Genomic DNA, 18387 nt, shown 5'->3' with positions numbered 1-18387 from the left:
TAAATGGTCGGATCAAACAAGCTTAGACTAGTTAATATACTTATTATCATGTTATATGAGTGTTAAAACAGGTTACACGCCATCTACATTACTGATTATGCATAAAATCGCAATTTAGCTTTCTGTTGACTTTTTCTAAGCAAGTTTGACTCGACATTCGGACTAGTTAGATTGGGAATCAGAGGGTGCCCTTTTAGGGGTTTAATTCCCACATGATTACCAACATATAACTACCTTTGATTCGACAAAACACTGGACCATTTGTGATTTATCGTTAAGTCAATCGTTAATTACGACGGATTGACTTTTAAGCTATAACTATGCAAAACCTAAACCACAAAGGGTTAGGCACACTTACAGAAGTTTGGTACACGACCAGAGATGCTAGAAGAGTGTTCTTGAGCTCCAGATGTGATCAAGAAAGCAGATTTAGGTGTGTTTCTAAAGTGTGCACAACAAGGCCTTTTATAGTGAAATTTGAAGCATGAGATCATTACAACAAGACCTATAATTGTTCATGGATGATCAACAGCTGTCCTTGAGTGCTAGGGGACGTTTAGGGGGCGCCCATGCTCTCATAATTGGCTCTAAGGTCGGTTAAAACACTCAACAGTGCTTCTGTCCTCGTTTTTTGCATCTGGGGCATTGACGCGGCCCGCGTTAAGGATCATGCAACCTTTACGCGGGTGGCCTGAATCCATACGTCAGAGCCCATATCTTTACTGACAATGCGGCCCGCGTAAGATCCTTTGATTCTTTAACGCGGCCCGCCTGAGACTTGTTTTTCAAGATTTTCAAATCTTTTGTAATTATTGCCCTGGCCTTTCGGTTTCGAAGGGGTAACTTTGCGTTTTGGGCCTCGTTTATTTACGAATAAGGGCCTCGGAACTTTTACCCAACTTATTAACCCTTGGTTAATTTATTATTACCCGAAAAGTCATAACTTTCAATGTTGGACGCTTTTAACCCTTTTTAACGAATTCGATCATAACTTTCTTGTTTTAAAACGGAACTTCGTGAAATTTATATCGTACATTCTAGTGAGCGTAATTTACTGTTACAAAGTCTCAGGTTTGTTAAAGGGTCACTCAGAGGTATAACTTAAACATGATGACACATTTAACCCCTGTAGTTTGTAATCTCTCACTTTCTTCCGCATTTCGTTCCGTACGATCCATGATTTATTCATTTTAAGGTACGAGCATCATTTAGGGTTACTATACAGTATATTTATCCCTCGTTGACATTCTGAACCGTCGGATTCACATACTTTCAATGTTTGTCAACATTAGTCCTTTATTTAATATTTAATACCACGTGTAAACTTATGACACGTGTCAATACATTATTGGACGCAAAAATTCGAGGTGTTACATCCTCACCCCCTTAAAAGAAATCTCGACCTCGAGATTTATTGAAATAAATGAGGGTACTTTTCCTTCATCGTGGACTCTACCTCCCACGTATACTCGGGACCTCTACGGGCATCCCATTTTACCTTCCAATCGGTATATACTTCCTGCGAAGCTTCTTAACCTGTCGATCCTCGATCGACACAGGTTTTTCAACGAACTTTAAGCTCTCGTCGATGTGTACATCTGTATGTGGTATAACCAGTGATTCGTCAGCGAAGCACTTCTTCAGCTTACAGATGTGGAACACATTGTGGATACCACTGAGCTCTTCCGGTAAGTTTAATTTGTAGGCAACCGATCCGACACTTTCGATTACTTCGAATGGTCCAATATATCTCGGGCTTAACTTGCCTTTCTTACCGAATCGCATCACCTCCAGGGTGATACCTTAAGCAAGACCTTGTCTCCTACTTCGAAGTTGAAAAGCTTACGCTTCAAATCTGCGTAGCTCTTCTGCCTATCTCGGGCAACTTTCAATCGATCGCGAATTTGGACAATCTTGTCCGTTGTTTCAAATATAATATCAGGTCCTGTCATTTGGACATCCCCAACTTCTGCCCAACAAACAGGCGTTCTACACTTTCTACCATATAGGGTTTTAAAAGGTGCAGCCTTAATGCTTGTATGGTAGCTGTTTTATAGGAGAACTCGACCAATGGTAGGTGGTTATCCCAACTACCACCTAAGTCGATCACACATGCACGAAGCATGTCTTCCAACGTTTGGATTGTACGCTCACTCTGACCATCTGTCTGAGGGTGGTAAGCCGTACTGAAATTCAAACGTGTGCCCAAAGATTGTTGAAAACTTTTCCAAAAGTGTGACGTGTATCTGGTATCTCTATCAGAGCTGATAGACACAGGCACGCCATGAAGGGCTACAATCTTATCTACAAACAACTGGGCTAATATATCGGAGCTATGAGTCTCCTTTATGGGTAGGAAATGTGCTGACTTAGTCAGTCTATCAACTATTACCCATATTGTATCGTTTCCCTTCTTTGTTTTTGGCAATTTGGTGATGAAATCCATCGTCACCATTTCCCACTTCCACTCGGGAAGTTCAGGCTGTTGTAGCAAGCCCGACGGCTTTTGATGCTCGGCTTTTACTTGAGCACAAGTCAAGCACTTTACTACATAGGTGGCTATAGACTTTTCAAGCCTATCCACCAAAAGTTCGCCTTTAAATCCTGGTACATTTTATCAACTCCAGGATGAACGGAATATCGGGAACTGTGGGCTTCCTGAAGGATAACGCCTCGAAGACCTCCATAAACAGGAACCCATATCCTTCCATTCAATCTCAGAATTCCGTCTTTGCCATAGGATAACTGCTCTTCAGTTACTCCTAGCTTTTCGTTAGGATAGTTAGCTTCTAACACAACTTCCTTTTGTGCAGCTAACAATCTCTCATTCAGACTGTTCTTGATTTCAATGCTCTTGGCATTTATCCTTATTGGTTTCACTCTTTCTTTTCTGCTCAAGGCATCTGTGACTACGTTGGCCTTGCCTGGATGGTATCTTATTTCACAGTCATAGTCGTTCAGAGTTTCCATCCAGCGTCGCTGCCTCATATTCAAATCTTTCTGATTGAATAGATGCTGGAGGCTTTTGTGATCAGCATAGATCACAAATTTAATGCCATACAAGTAATGTCTCCAAAGCTTTAGTGCAAATACAACGGCACCCAACTCTAAGTCATGGGTGGTGTAATTCTTTTCATGCACCTTTAATTGTCGTGACGCATATGCAATCACCTTGCCCCTCTGCATAAGCACACAACCCATACCGGTGTGCGATGCATCACAATATACGACAAATTCTTCCATTCCTTCCGGCAATGTCAACACTGGAGCATTGCTCAGCTTTTGTTTGAGGATATCAAAAGCTTCTTGCTGCTTAGGGCCCTAATTAAACTTTATATTCTTTCTAGTTAAAGAAGTTAGGGGCGCAGCAATTCTTGAAAAATTTTCGATGAAGCGTCTGTAGTATCCTGCTAGACCTAGGAAACTGCGAATTTCCGTAGGCGTCTTTGGCTCCTGCCAATTCATGACGGCTTCAAATTTGGCGGGATGCACTTGGATACCACGCTCACTGACTACATGTCCAAGGAATTGGACTTCTCGTAGCCAAAATTCACATTTAGAGAATTTGGCATAAAGCTTTTCCTGATGAAGCAGTTTGAGAATACATCGAAGATGTTTCTCGTGGTCAGCTTGACTTTTTGAGTAGATGAGGATGTCATCGATGAAGACAATGACAAATTTATCCAAATAAGGCTTACAAACGCGATTCATGAGTTCCATGAATACGGCAGGTGCATTTGTGAGCCCAAAAGGCATCACTAGGAACTCGAAATGACCATAACGAGTCCTAAATGCAGTCTTGTGCACATCTTCGTCTTTAACCTTCAATTGATGGTAGCCTGACCTTAGATCAATCTTGGAAAAGTAGCTCGCTCCTTGCAATTGATCGAACAGATCGTCGATCCTGGGCAAAGGATACCTATTCTTGATTGTAACTTTATTCAGCTCACGGTAATCGAGGCATAGACGCATCGAACCATCTTTCTTCTTGACGAACAGGATTGGTGCTCCCCAAGGAGATGAACTTGGTCTAACAAAACGTTTGGCTAGCAGATCATCTAGCCGCATCCTCAATTCTTTCATTTCCGTGGGGCCAATCTATAAGGTGCTCTCGCAATAGGCGCTGCTCCTGGAATGATGTCGATACTGAATTCCACTTGCCTATCCGGTGGCAAACCAGGCATTTCTTCCGGGAAAACTTCAGGATAGTCAGAGATGACTGGGATGTCTTCAATCTTGGGTTTCTCCTCACCAATGGTCACCTGTGCCATATAAATGACACATCCTTTCTTCAAACATCTGGATGCCTTCAGCATAGACACTTGTGCAGGCAATCCATGTCGCATATCTCCTTGAATGGTAAGTGGTTCTCCCGACGGAGTCTTGATTACCACTTGCTTCTTGTTGCACACAATTTGGGCTTGGTTATGCGATAACCAATCCATACCCAATACTACGTCGAAACCAGCTAGTTTAAAGGGTAATAGGGATAAAGGAAATGAGTGATTCCTAATGGATATAACACATCCATCTAAAACAGTTGAGGTTGTTCCCATAGTCCCATCAGCTAGTTCTACTTCATATTTCACATTGAAGTTTTTAACGGGCAATTTTAACAACTCACAGAACTTATCATCCACAAAGGATTTGTCTGCTCCAGAATCAAATAAGACTCTTGCGAATACATCGTTGATAAGAAACGTACCGGTTATGGCGTTGTCGTTCTGGATAGCCTCTTGAACATTCATCTGAAAGACCCTCGCATTGGTCTTTTTCCCTTCTTCAGCCTTCTTCACTATCTTCGGGCAGTTAGTCTTGATGTGCCCTTTTTCGTTGCAACTATAACAAGTTGCATCCTTGAGTTTCTTGCACTCAAGAGTCCTATACTCAGAGGACTTGCAAATCCCACACGCTTTCGGCTGGGATTTCTTTTCATACCTGCACCTTCCGAAATGGTGCTTCTGACAAACCTTGCACATTGGTTTATCGCCCGACTGTCGGTCATTCTTCTTGTTTTCTGACCCCTTCTTGTGGTCACGATTCCCCTGGTGCTTCTTGTTAGACCTACGTGAATCATCATCTTCACGTTTCCTCTTCTCACTATCAGCATTTCTCAATGATCTCTGCCTCACTGTATGCAGTGTGAGAGACAGAGATATATCTGCCACGGATCTGAAGGTAGCTGGCCTAAAAGCCTTCACGCTAGCTTTTATCTCTGGGGCCAAACCCCCAATGAAACGCGCGATCCGTTTGGGTTCCGGTGTTACAAGGTATGGAACCAATCTCGACAGAGTGTTGAAACTTGTGAGATATGCCTGGCAATCCAGGTTCTTCATGACCAGCGATAGGAAATCAGACTCTATCTTCTCAACCTCGTGCTGAGGGCAGTAGTTCGTAGTTTTCTTTGATGAGAGCGATAAATTTCTCCCATAACATGCTATACAAGACAGCCTTCCCAGAGGCTTTAACCAATGATCTCCACCATGCTAGGGCTTCACCCTTAAATGACTGGGACACAAACTTCACCACATCCCTCTCAGCACAACCACTTATGTCCACCACGGTGTCCATTTCATCCAGCCAGGTCATGCAATCCACCGCGCCCTTTTCCCCAGTAAAATCTCGGGGTTTGCAAGAAACGAAATACTTATACGTGCAACCCCTGGCGCGAGGTGCATCATCGACCACTTTCTTCTTACAACGGACACTATTCTCATTTGATGAGTGTCGATCGTCATCCTTCTTAGGCTTAGACTAGGTCGAGGGTGGTTTGCTGTGATGCTCAGAATGGGTTTTTGGTTTAGAGTGTGGTGCAGATCGGGTCCTGCTTCGAAACTCGGTATACTCTTCGTACTGCCGATCTAAGGCCGCCTTAACAGCACCGTCTACTAAAGCTTTTAATTCTGTGCCCGTTATATTAATTTGGGCGTTATCATTTTCATCCTCCTTTGATTGACTATTAACTCCATTCGGGTCAGCCATCGAGATCTTGATCTGCGATAAGGAATATGACAGAATTTTATTTAGGAGTTTATTATGGAATTGTCTTTTATGGCAATTCATTAACCATGGTAAACATAGACCATATTTGGTTAATTTGTTACTCACTTTTATTTAGGATTTGAACATAGCCTATCCTAATTGCAAACAATATTGTTAGTGGCACAAAAGCCTAGTCACAAGAACGTTTTATATATTTTACTAGCCAGGATTTCAGAGAATCAAGGCATGAAGGCTTGAACCATAGTTCTTTTACCTTTTCTGACAGGGAGTCATAGACTACAGCTGTCTGTTGTCTTATATGACAATAAGTATGGCCCCTAGGCACTACATCACTAATGGATGATTTAACCCATGATTTATAAATCATTAACTTAGGTCTTGGAATCCTTTGAAGGATTCTTATATAAGAATGACGCGTGTGATTTTAACGAATCACATCTGCCAAGAATGTTAACATGTTTACAGAGGTTAACAGGAATCTGAACCTTTTACTCAGGTCTCACCATCTTGGCCGGGTCTTATAATGACACCAGGCTAGGTCTCACCATTAAGATTCTTTATTTAGGCAGACTTAACTAAAAGGAATGATTTTTAATTTATTTCATATAATAACGTACTAAAATGACAAAAATGAAATTTATAAACTTAACATTCCATTAATCATAATAATGATTACACACTGCCCTAAATGGGACTTTCAATAGACAAATACCTACGCAGAGGTTTACAGAAAACAAGTCCACGCAGGGACCAAATACAAGAATAGATGTCCGCACAGGGACAAAAAGATAAGTCCACGCAGGGACTGAAAGGCAATTGTCCACGCAGGGACTAAACATAATAAATGTCCACGCAGGGACTAAAACAAATAGATGTCCACACATGGACTTGATTAAAATAGGAAATACAATAGAACATATAAAGCTAATGGTCTCGCTTCTTCTTCCCCTTTAACAGGTTTGCTAGGCCTTTAAGGAATCCACGATTGTTCTTACGTTCTTGCTCAAAGTCTCGTTCTACCCTATTTAAACGGTGAAGGATTTCTTCCTGCTCCGGTGGGGAAAAACGTGGCTACTGCGACGGTTGTTGAACCGGAGGTCTAGTAGGTGCTGGATACCCATGAGCTGCGTATCCTAATCCCCAAGGGTTTCCATAAGGTCCTTCAGGATGGAGGGCGTTGTAATTGGCCGCTACCACGTATGGGTCGGCATCCGCATAATTATAGTTGTAGTGCGTGTGAGCTGGCTGCTCAAACGGGTTGTACGCTGTGGAACCGGCGTACGCAGGTATAGGGTTATCATACCCAAATGGTGGCGGATGTGGTGCAACTGGTGCATAATTCACCTCTGCAGGGTGGCTCGAAGGTTCACCCATTTTTGGTTCTTCAGGCAATGGCGGAAAATGACTTGCACTCGAGTGGCGAGGGGTGCTAAAGTGGAATTCCCCTCCTCGGGTGGACATTCGCGCGCCTGATCTCCTACGCCTTGGCGGATCTGGAGGTGCTTGTTGAACTGGTGGCGGTGGAGGCGATGGTGTAACTGCCTCGAAACGCGAATCCTCGGAAGGATCCTGTTGTTGTTGTCGTTGCTGGTGAGGTGATGAATGGTGAGAGGGTGTAAAGTACCACTCGCACTGGTTAAACCTCGCCTGGTAGCTGTCGGGACCTTGATAGGGTGTTCCGTGAAAGGATGACCCGTTAGAGATCTCGATAGGATGGTTGGGAGTACCTCTTGCAGGTTCTATGGGATCCGTGTCCTCGTCCATATCTACCACATTATCCTCGGAGAAATGGTCTTCGGGTCCTAAAGGGTTATAACCTATTGGTTCTCGGACATAATCTGTGACATCTGTGCCTTCAGGACCATCGAACAAATACCAAAACAATGAAATATTGTATTTCATACTTGGAAATTGTATAAATATGTGTATCGTTTACACATATCAATTCTCGTTCGATTTCAAGCTCTAAGTCGCTTTCTGGAAGGTTATACGCAATCTGATGCGTAAATATAACCAGTTTAATGCAACAAACACTCCGGAATAGTGACATAGGCTTAACATACCTTAAATAACCTTTACATAACTTAGAAATAAGTTGTGGATGGTTTGGTATGCCGAAATCAAGTTTATTCGATCGCAGGGACTATTTGCGTCAAACTGCGAAACTATACCGATTCGTATGGTGTCGAACAGTCCGGAACTTGATCATAAGTTAAACATACCATATATAACCTAATCATAGCTTAGAAACAAGCTTTGAGTGGTTCGGTGTGCGAAAACATGCTTATATGATCATTCAGGGACTAAAAGTGTCAAAAATGGCGTAAGTTTGCATTTTCGCGCGTATCTTACGTTCTGGACACATCTGGACATCCAAAATTTTTGTACACACTAAAATATTTTTATTTTAGTGATCGCCATGCAAAAATTCCATTCGTCGCTTAATTTTGGTTCGTTTTCGCATCCGTTTGAATTTCGTCGTAAATAACCGAACAACGCGATCGTACGACCAAACGAGCCGACATCCGTGATGTTTTCGAGCATATTTCAGGTCCCCTATGCTTTAACTTCATTTTGGAGCCTTGAAATGAGGTTAACGGGGTTTAAATGCATCGAAAAAGGCTTTAAACACGTGCAGGGACCATTTCTGCAAATTTTGAAACTTTGCTGAACCTGTTGCACGCTAGCGTAGCGCGAGCCCTAAGGCTTATGCACTAGCGCTACGCGAGTGCCTCATCTGGGCAGAAACATCATTTTCAGCAACAGTTTGTAATTTCAGGGGCCAAACTTGCAATTTCTTTGTGTGGTAACCAAGTTACCACCTCTCCAAGGCATGCTAGCTGTCCCTAAACACATGTATGGTTGTGATTTAATGCTTAATGACCAAGAAAACCACTTGTAATGATCCTAGAGCATTACCACAACTATAAATAGCAAGGCCTTTCACTCATTTCTTTGCTCATTCACTCATTCCTCTCTTCTAATCTGCTTTGGAGCTCTCTTCTAAGCATTTGGGACTTGTCTTCTTTGTAGAAAAGATAGCAAGGACTTGGGTGAGCCTTCTTTCATTCTTTTAGTTTCCTTTTTCCTTTTGTAGTGCAGAAAGTCAAACGTTTGGCCAACAGTTTGACTTTCGGTTTTGACCATCAATTGGTCAAGTCAAAGTTCAATTGAACTTTGACACGTGATTGTAATCACGATAGTTATAATCCTTCACGATTATAACCGCTGATTACCACGTTATCTAGTTGTAGTGTCGAGTCAAAGTTTCGGTCAAAATGCGTTTTAGCACGCATTTTGCAACGGAACTACTTTAGGGTATCAAAACACTTTGTTTTGATACCAAATCAGTAGGTTAGACATGTTTTGACATGTCTAACTCGACACTATTAGTTTGTGCTTGTTTAGGGTCGTAAGATAAGCGGTCTAAACAACCGCTTATACTTCCGAACCCGACCCGTTTGGTCGATCTTTGGATCCGACCAAGCTTAGTTAGTGATCATAAATGCATAGGGAATAACCACTGAGGTTATAACCTTATGATCACGTAGGATCGGTTAGTCATTTGCTAGTTAGCTTGTATGCCCATAGTAAATGACCAAAATGCCCTTTTGAAGCTAGAATCCGTAATTTGACTATGTGAACATATTTTTGACAAGTAATCTGATTTAGTAACATGTTTAGGGATAATTGGGCATGTAAGACTTGGCATAGCACATAGATTACCATCCGAACATAGTTTTACGCTAACGACACATTATAGTGGCTTATGTTACCATAATGGGTCGAAACGGGTCAAAAGCACTTAGGTAGGCCTTTCAATCAGAATGTTGGGACTATTAAATCATACCATATGAGTTCAAATACTCATTTGATTTATAGAACCTCATTCTATCCTATCTCCCGATTTAGGTGTCGATTTATTTATCTAGCAATCCGATACTAGGTACCACTTGATTCCTTGATTTCTCGTGCATCGATAGTTCACAAAATCAAGGATACCCTACAATCTCAAGTGAGTACATAGTTCCCCTATTTTACTGTTTTCGATTGTTTTGGGGTGATCCATATGTGTTAAATGATTTCGATGTTTAAACAATGGTTTATATTAAATTAATAACGATTTTGATAAGGTGAACAAGACTTGTTGGTTGTAATTACATAACGAATAACATTCATTAATTTGGCCAAACCGACCAGTATTAGGTTATGGTACCATAGGATCTGACAAATCCCGTTATCAGACTGCACCCATGGTTATGTGTGGGTTAGGTGGGTAGCGACCGAACCTGATGATTTTAACTTACCCTTTGGTGGTTAGTTAATGCGAGATTGTTAACTTACCCTTTGGTGGTTTGTTAATGCGAGATAGGCGAGTCACGAAGGTTTGAATGTTATTAGCGAGCGACCAAAAGTATTTTCACTATTAAAACGAGTTAAACGATTTTGGGATGAGTTACACGATTTGAAACAAATTAAACGAGATAAACGATTTGGTTAAACGATTGGTTTTGGGATGTGAATAAATCATGGGACAAGTGTAGTATGATAGAAGCATGGTAGATACGCCGCTGGTACATCTTATATATAAATGCTCTTATCATACTACATTTTGTGTCATTATTTAGTTCACTGGGGAAACGATTTTAAAACGATGTCACACAACGAGGTTTTTGAAATGATATAAACCATACGAGTTTTATTAACGAGCTTTTACGAGATGTTTCCAAATTATTTTACTAAAACAAATGTTTTGGGTTAAGAATCATGGCTACGAGATTTTATAACAAACTATAACCAATTTGATTTGAGTTGGTTATTTATGTTGCAATACATTTTTCAAAACAAGGTTTTGTATTTTGACTCTTGTAGTCTAATAAGGTACTGCAACATATAAACTAGCCATGAATCCGACACTCTCATAAAACCTATGTACTCGCCAGCATTTCTTTGCTGACTTTGTTTTCACATATGTTTCAGGTATTGTTGATTGATGTCGATTGCTAGAATGCACACTCATATAGGACTGGACGAGGCCTTAGTGACTTAATAACAATGATAGACTATGTTTAACTTGTTTGTTAGATTTCAAGACGATGTAAACGTTTAATGTTTAATAAAACAAAACTTCAATATTCCGTGTGTTTTGAAACAATGATTCTGTTACAACACTCCCCGACGTTTCCGCCACGGTTTGTTGTTTTAACGTGGTCGGGGTGTGACAGAAAAGTTGGTATCAGAGCTCATGGTTATAGGGAATTAGGTTATTAGTAATGCTTTGACCTAGTCTATAACCTTCCTAGGACCCTAACGCGAGTTTACTTGCGTTTAGTCATAAAACAATACCGTCACTTATCCTTAAGTGACAACCACAATAAGAGCATAACTTTCGAATCCGCTTCGAAAATTAATCATCTGTTCTAGGATGATTGATTACTAGGTTTTGAACCCTCTGTTATACGGTTTTGAACCCTTCCGGTTTGATTCATCTTTGGCTTTATGCCTTTTGAGTTTTCAAAATCTCGTCAAGGTTTGGGTTTAAATAATGTGAACACGTGCAAACTGGAAGAGTGAATGCCTGTACCCTGAGTTTTCTGTCTAAGGCTAGAGTGTTCGTACAAATCCGCATTATCGGACCAGTCACTCTTACCTGGGAACTCTTGGGGTGAGTGTTCACTTATAGGCGAGCATGTCTTCAGTGATACATTAATATGACCCATTTACTTTGATTAGTCACCGTCTCATTTGTTTGCCTTAGGTAACAAACAAATGATCGCAATTTCTATGCATTGCCATTCTATTTTGATTACCCGGTAGCCTCTCATTCATTTCCCCCTTTGTCTTTCCTTCCTTCAAAATGTCAGTTCATCGCAACGACGCTCAGATGTCCGAACAGGCTACTAAAGTTGCCCAACGAGTAGGCGAAGTAATCTTGAAGACTGCTGAATTAGCTATTGCCATGTTCCGTCTCCAGGATGAAACCACCCGAGAAGCATCAAAGGAAGCAAAAGCCAAGCCTTCAAAAAGGTCAAAGAAGCGTAAGACCTTAAAGAATCCTCCAGCCGTTGCACCAAATCAAGCAGGACCTGGTCAGGTGGCAACACCACCAGCCAAGAAGCGGTACTTGGGAACTGCTCCTTTCTGCAATCAATGCAATAGCCATCATCCGAATCAAGAACCTTGTTTCAAATGTACCCACTGTGGGCGATGGGGACATTTGGTTAACATTTGCCGTTTTGTCATCCAAAACAAAGCTGTTGCAGGTCCTACTGTTACACGAGCACCATACAAAGGAACAACCCCTTTGTGCCATCAGTGTAACCTCCATCACCATGCTAGTGTCAAATGCCAAATATGCTTCAAGTGTGGACTTGTTGGTCATTTGGCAAGAGACTGTCGTTCAGTTGCTACATTAAACCAAACTATTCAGAACCCTATTCAACTTCAAGCAAATCCAGCACAAGCTCGTTCTCCTCCTGGAACTTGCTACTTCTATGACGAGACGAGTCATTTCAGGGACGAATACCCAAAGTTTGTCAATGCAAATCTGACCCACGGATGAGCATTGGGCTGATTAGAAGAAGCTGCTGCTTGAAATAATTGGAAACTTATGCTTTTGTTTCTTTTGTTGAACTCTGAAACAACCTGTTTGGTTTATAAATAAATCGTTGATCACAATTCTGATGTACAAGTGTAGTTACACGTGTGTATGGCATACCCCTATAATACCTACACCAAAGAATTATGTTATTTACAAACTACTCTTGTAGTTCTTCCATTCATGTGATCGCTCATGATTTCCTCGAAAATTCTAAATACTCGTTTCAAGAAACGAAGTACCGAATACAAGTGACATTTGGAGTAATCACTTTAAATCCTTGGTCAGATAACTAAGGGTATTACTTTTTCAATCTTGTACCCAACCTCCAAATTCTGCTTCATATGTCGCCTTGGCATAGCTAGCACCTCAAATTCATGAGGATTCTTCCTCGTGTGTCGACCTAAGCACGTCTAGTGCAAGGTTTCGAAGCATCCCCTGCTATTCGAATTCCGAAATCCATATAGGATCTTATTATCTTTGCAATTAGATCCTTGTGGATGATTATCGCTCTAATCGGAACCTTTGATTGGATTCTTTGTACGCCTTAATACGTACATTAAAATTCAATAAGGACAAACCGAATTCCTATTAAGATCTTCCTATCTTCATAGTTAGACTCTTGGAAATATTTAAAGTGCCAAATAAAATCCACGGATTGGATTCCTAGTGTACTTTAAATACCCTATAACAAATTAAAGGTCGAATTAATCAATTATGCGATTTTGTGATTATGTGTTTATGTGTTCTCCTTTGTGTTTTGTGTGATTCGATTTTGTTTTCGAAATCCTCATAGAATCTTCCATATCTTCATATGAGGGATTCATAGTAGGATATTCAAAGGTACTACCTTAAATCCTTAATGGGCTTCTACGTGGTAGTTAAGACCCTTGGATTATATAAGTGCCATTTCATATTTCGAAAAAGACCCCTTGAGTGGTCTAGTTAAAGATTGATTCAACATCTGGTCAAGAATGATATGTGATATAGCTGGAAAGACTTCTAGGTAGTCTGTTTTAAAAGATCATTTATTGATCTAAAGGACTCAATGATGGTCTAGTCACGCTCATCACAGGTTCGTTCATTTGGTTCCTCCCTACACATTATCAAATACACTGTGTGGACTATGCAAGGAATTACGTAATTATGGACGCGTACATAATTATGAAATTCAGTGCACAGAAACCACAGTAAGATTTATCATGTGTAAGAACTGATAGTGGCAACAATGACGGAATGTGAACGATGTAATGAGGTACGGTGGACGCACCAATGACACTTCATATACTTGTATATAATTGTCCCTCTTACACTGCAAGCATAATGTTATTAAAGTTACTAGAAGTTCAGAACCCAACCAGTATTGTCTTATCTTTCCGACTTCATGTTTCGAGCTCTCACAAGTTTCCTCTGATTAAATTTCGGGACGAAATTTCCTGAAGTAGGGGAGACTGTGACATCTGTGCCTTCAAGACCATCGAACAAATACCAAAACAATGAAATATTGTATTTCATACTTGGAAATTGTATAAATATGTGTATCGTTTACACATATCAATTCTCGTTCGATTTCAAGCTCTAAATCGCTTTCTGGAAGGTTATACGCAATCTGATGCGTAAATATAACCAGTTTAATGCAACAAACACTCCGGAATAGTGACATAGGCTTAACATACCTTAAATAACCTTTACATAACTTAGAAATAAGTTGTGGATGGTTTGGTATGCCGAAATCAAGTTTATTCGATCGCAGGGACTATTTGCGTCAAACTGCGAAACTATACCGATTCGTATGGTGTCGAACAGTCCGGAACTTGATCATAAGTTAAACATACCATATATAACCTAATCATAGCTTAGAAACAAGCTTTGAGTGGTTCGGTGTGCGAAAACATGCTTATATGATCATTCAGGGACTAAAAGTGTCAAAAATGGCGTAAGTTTGCATTTTCGCGCGTATCTTACGTTCTGGACACATCTGGACATCCAAAATTTTTGTACACACTAAAATATTTTTATTTTAGTGATCGCCATGCAAAAATTCCATTCGTCGCTTAATTTTGGTTCGTTTTCGCATCCGTTTGAATTTCGTCGTAAATAACCGAACAACGCGATCGTACGACCAAACGAGCCGACATCCGTGATGTTTTCGAGCATATTTCAGGTCCCCTATGCTTTAACTTCATTTTGGAGCCTTGAAATGAGGTTAACGGGGTTTAAACGCATCGAAAAAGGCTTTAAACACGTGCAGGGACCATTTCTGCAAATTTTGAAACTTTGCTGAACCTGTTGCACGCTAGCGTAGCGCGAGCCCTAAGGCTTATGCACTAGCGCTACGCGAGTGCCTCATCTGGGCAGAAACATCATTTTCAGCAACAGTTTGTAATTTCAGGGGCCAAACTTGCAATTTCTTTGTGTGGTAACCAAGTTACCACCTCTCCAAGGCATGCTAGCTGTCCCTAAACACATGTATGGTTGTGATTTAATGCTTAATGACCAAGAAAACCACTTGTAATGATCCTAGAGCATTACCACAACTATAAATAGCAAGGCCTTTCACTCATTTCTTTGCTCATTCACTCATTCCTCTCTTCTAATCTGCTTTGGAGCTCTCTTCTAAGCATTTGGGACTTGTCTTCTTTGTAGAAAAGATAGCAAGGACTTGGGTGAGCCTTCTTTCATTCTTTTAGTTTCCTTTTTCCTTTTGTAGTGCAGAAAGTCAAACGTTTGGCCAACAGTTTGACTTTCGGTTTTGACCATCAATTGGTCAAGTCAAAGTTCAATTGAACTTTGACACGTGATTGTAATCACGATAGTTATAATCCTTCGCGATTATAACCGCTGATTACCACGTTATCTAGTTGTAGTGTCGAGTCAAAGTTTCGGTCAAAATGCGTTTTAGCACGCATTTTGCAACGGAACTACTTTAGGGTATCAAAACACTTTGTTTTGATACCAAATCAGTAGGTTAGACATGTTTTGACATGTCTAACTCGACACTATTAGTTTGTGCTTGTTTAGGGTCGTAAGATAAGCGGTCTAAACAACCGCTTATACTTCCGAACCCGACCCGTTTGGTCGATCTTTGGATCCGACCAAGCTTAGTTAGTGATCATAAATGCATAGGGAATAACCACTGAGGTTATAACCTTATGATCACGTAGGATCGGTTAGTCATTTGCTAGTTAGCTTGTATGCCCATAGTAAATGACCAAAATGCCCTTTTGAAGCTAGAATCCGTAATTTGACTATGTGAACATATTTTTGACAAGTAATCTGATTTAGTAACATGTTTAGGGATAATTGGGCATGTAAGACTTGGCATAGCACATAGATTACCATCCGAACATAGTTTTACGCTAACGACGCATTATAGTGGCTTATGTTACCATAATGGGTCGAAACGGGTCAAAAGCACTTAGGTAGGCCTTTCAATCAGAATGTTGGGACTATTAAATCATACCATATGAGTTCAAATACTCATTTGATTTATAGAACCTCATTCTATCCTATCTCCCGATTTAGGTGTCGATTTATTTATCTAGCAATCCGATACTAGGTACCACTTGATTCCTTGATTTCTCGTGCATCGATAGTTCACAAAATCAAGGATACCCTACAATCTCAAGTGAGTACATAGTTCCCCTATTTTACTGTTTTCGATTGTTTTGGGGTGATCCATATGTGTTAAATGATTTCGATGTTTAAACAATGGTTTATATTAAATTAATAACGATTTTGATAAGGTGAACAAGACTTGTTGGTTGTAATTACATAACGAATAACATTCATTAATTTGGCCAAACCGACCAGTATTAGGTTATGGTACCATAGGATCTGACAAATCCCGTTATCAGACTGCACCCATGGTTATGTGTGGGTTAGGTGGGTAGCGACCGAACCTGATGATTTTAACTTACCCTTTGGTGGTTAGTTAATGCGAGATTGTTAACTTACCCTTTGGTGGTTTGTTAATGCGAGATAGGCGAGTCACGAAGGTTTGAATGTTATTAGCGAGCGACCAAAAGTATTTTCACTATTAAAACGAGTTAAACGATTTTGGGATGAGTTACACGATTTGAAACAAATTAAACGAGATAAACGATTTGGTTAAACGATTGGTTTTGGGATGTGAATAAATCATGGGACAAGTGTAGTATGATAGAAGCATGGTAGATACGCCGCTGGTACATCTTATATATAAATGCTCTTATCATACTACATTTTGTGTCATTATTTAGTTCACTGGGGAAACGATTTTAAAACGATGTCACACAACGAGGTTTTTGAAATGATATAAACCATACGAGTTTTATTAACGAGCTTTTACGAGATGTTTCCAAATTATTTTACTAAAACAAATGTTTTGGGTTAAGAATCATGGCTACGAGATTTTATAACAAACTATAACCAATTTGATTTGAGTTGGTTATTTATGTTGCAATACATTTTTCAAAACAAGGTTTTGTATTTTGACTCTTGTAGTCTAATAAGGTACTGCAACATATAAACTAGCCATGAATCCGACACTCTCATAAAACCTATGTACTCGCCAGCATTTCTTTGCTGACTTTGTTTTCACATATGTTTCAGGTATTGTTGATTGATGTCGATTGCTAGAATGCACACTCATATAGGACTGGACGAGGCCTTAGTGACTTAATAACAATGATAGACTATGTTTAACTTGTTTGTTAGATTTCAAGACGATGTAAACGTTTAATGTTTAATAAAACAAAACTTCAATATTCCGTGTGTTTTGAAACAATGATTCTGTTACAACACTCCCCGACGTTTCCGCCACGGTTTGTTGTTTTAACGTGGTCGGGGTGTGACATAATCAGCCGGGTTGAACTGGCCTTGGAAGAAAGGAGTGGGATCGCCATAGGAACGGTGCGAAACAGAACGCTGGAGAGGTATAAACGAAGGTTGAGGGTTACTGGGCTCGTTCTCCGAATTTGGTCCAAAAGAGTGACGGTATGAAGGTGTCGAACTGTGTGAGGTATACCGCCTTGCGGGCTCAAAGAGGTTCCTCCTACGCCTCTGAGGTTCTTCACTTCTTGTGCTGGAAGGAGCTCGCATATGTGAAGGTCCGGCCTCGTGGTCATTATGAGCAGTGATCGGCCCTTTGCCTCTTCCTCCTCTTCTAATTGCTGGTGGCATATTTCCTGCTTAACAAATCTTTAAATCACAATAAACAATAAAAGACAAACTAGAATAACAATTCGAATTTGTCCTATGTTCTTGTCTAGACTCGAGTATGTGCAATTGTGTCATTGAGATTAAACACATAGGGATAGTGTTTAATTCACTCAACGTTGGCTCTGATACCAACCTATCACACCCCGATTTCCACGTGTTTCACCGGTGGGCCCGGTGGGGGATTACCGTGACATAGTTGGCAACAATATAGTCAAACCACACAATATTTAAATGCACAGCGGAAGCATAAAGATTGATATATTTCAACCATCGAATGTAATATCCAAATATCACAAGTAATCGAAATAAATCCACAGGGGATCAAAATAAAAACGGAAATATTGTTCAACAGATAGTGGCATCCCGAGCTTGCGAGACTCTAACGATGCTAAGGAGTAGCCAGCCTATTTCGTACAGAACCTGCATTTAATCTTTTTGAGGAAAATACGTCAGTTTACACTGGTAAATACATTCAACCGACACTTTTGTAAAAATGTTTAATAAAATTTATTTGAATGCACAAGGCACAAACTCTTTATAACTTGGGATAATTTATCAATTAAATCTTGTAAAAGAATTACATG

Source organism: Helianthus annuus, chromosome 4 (genome assembly GCF_002127325.2).
Source record: "Helianthus annuus cultivar XRQ/B chromosome 4, HanXRQr2.0-SUNRISE, whole genome shotgun sequence".
Taxonomy (NCBI): domain Eukaryota; kingdom Viridiplantae; phylum Streptophyta; class Magnoliopsida; order Asterales; family Asteraceae; genus Helianthus; species Helianthus annuus.
This window is presented reverse-complemented; position numbering follows the sequence as displayed.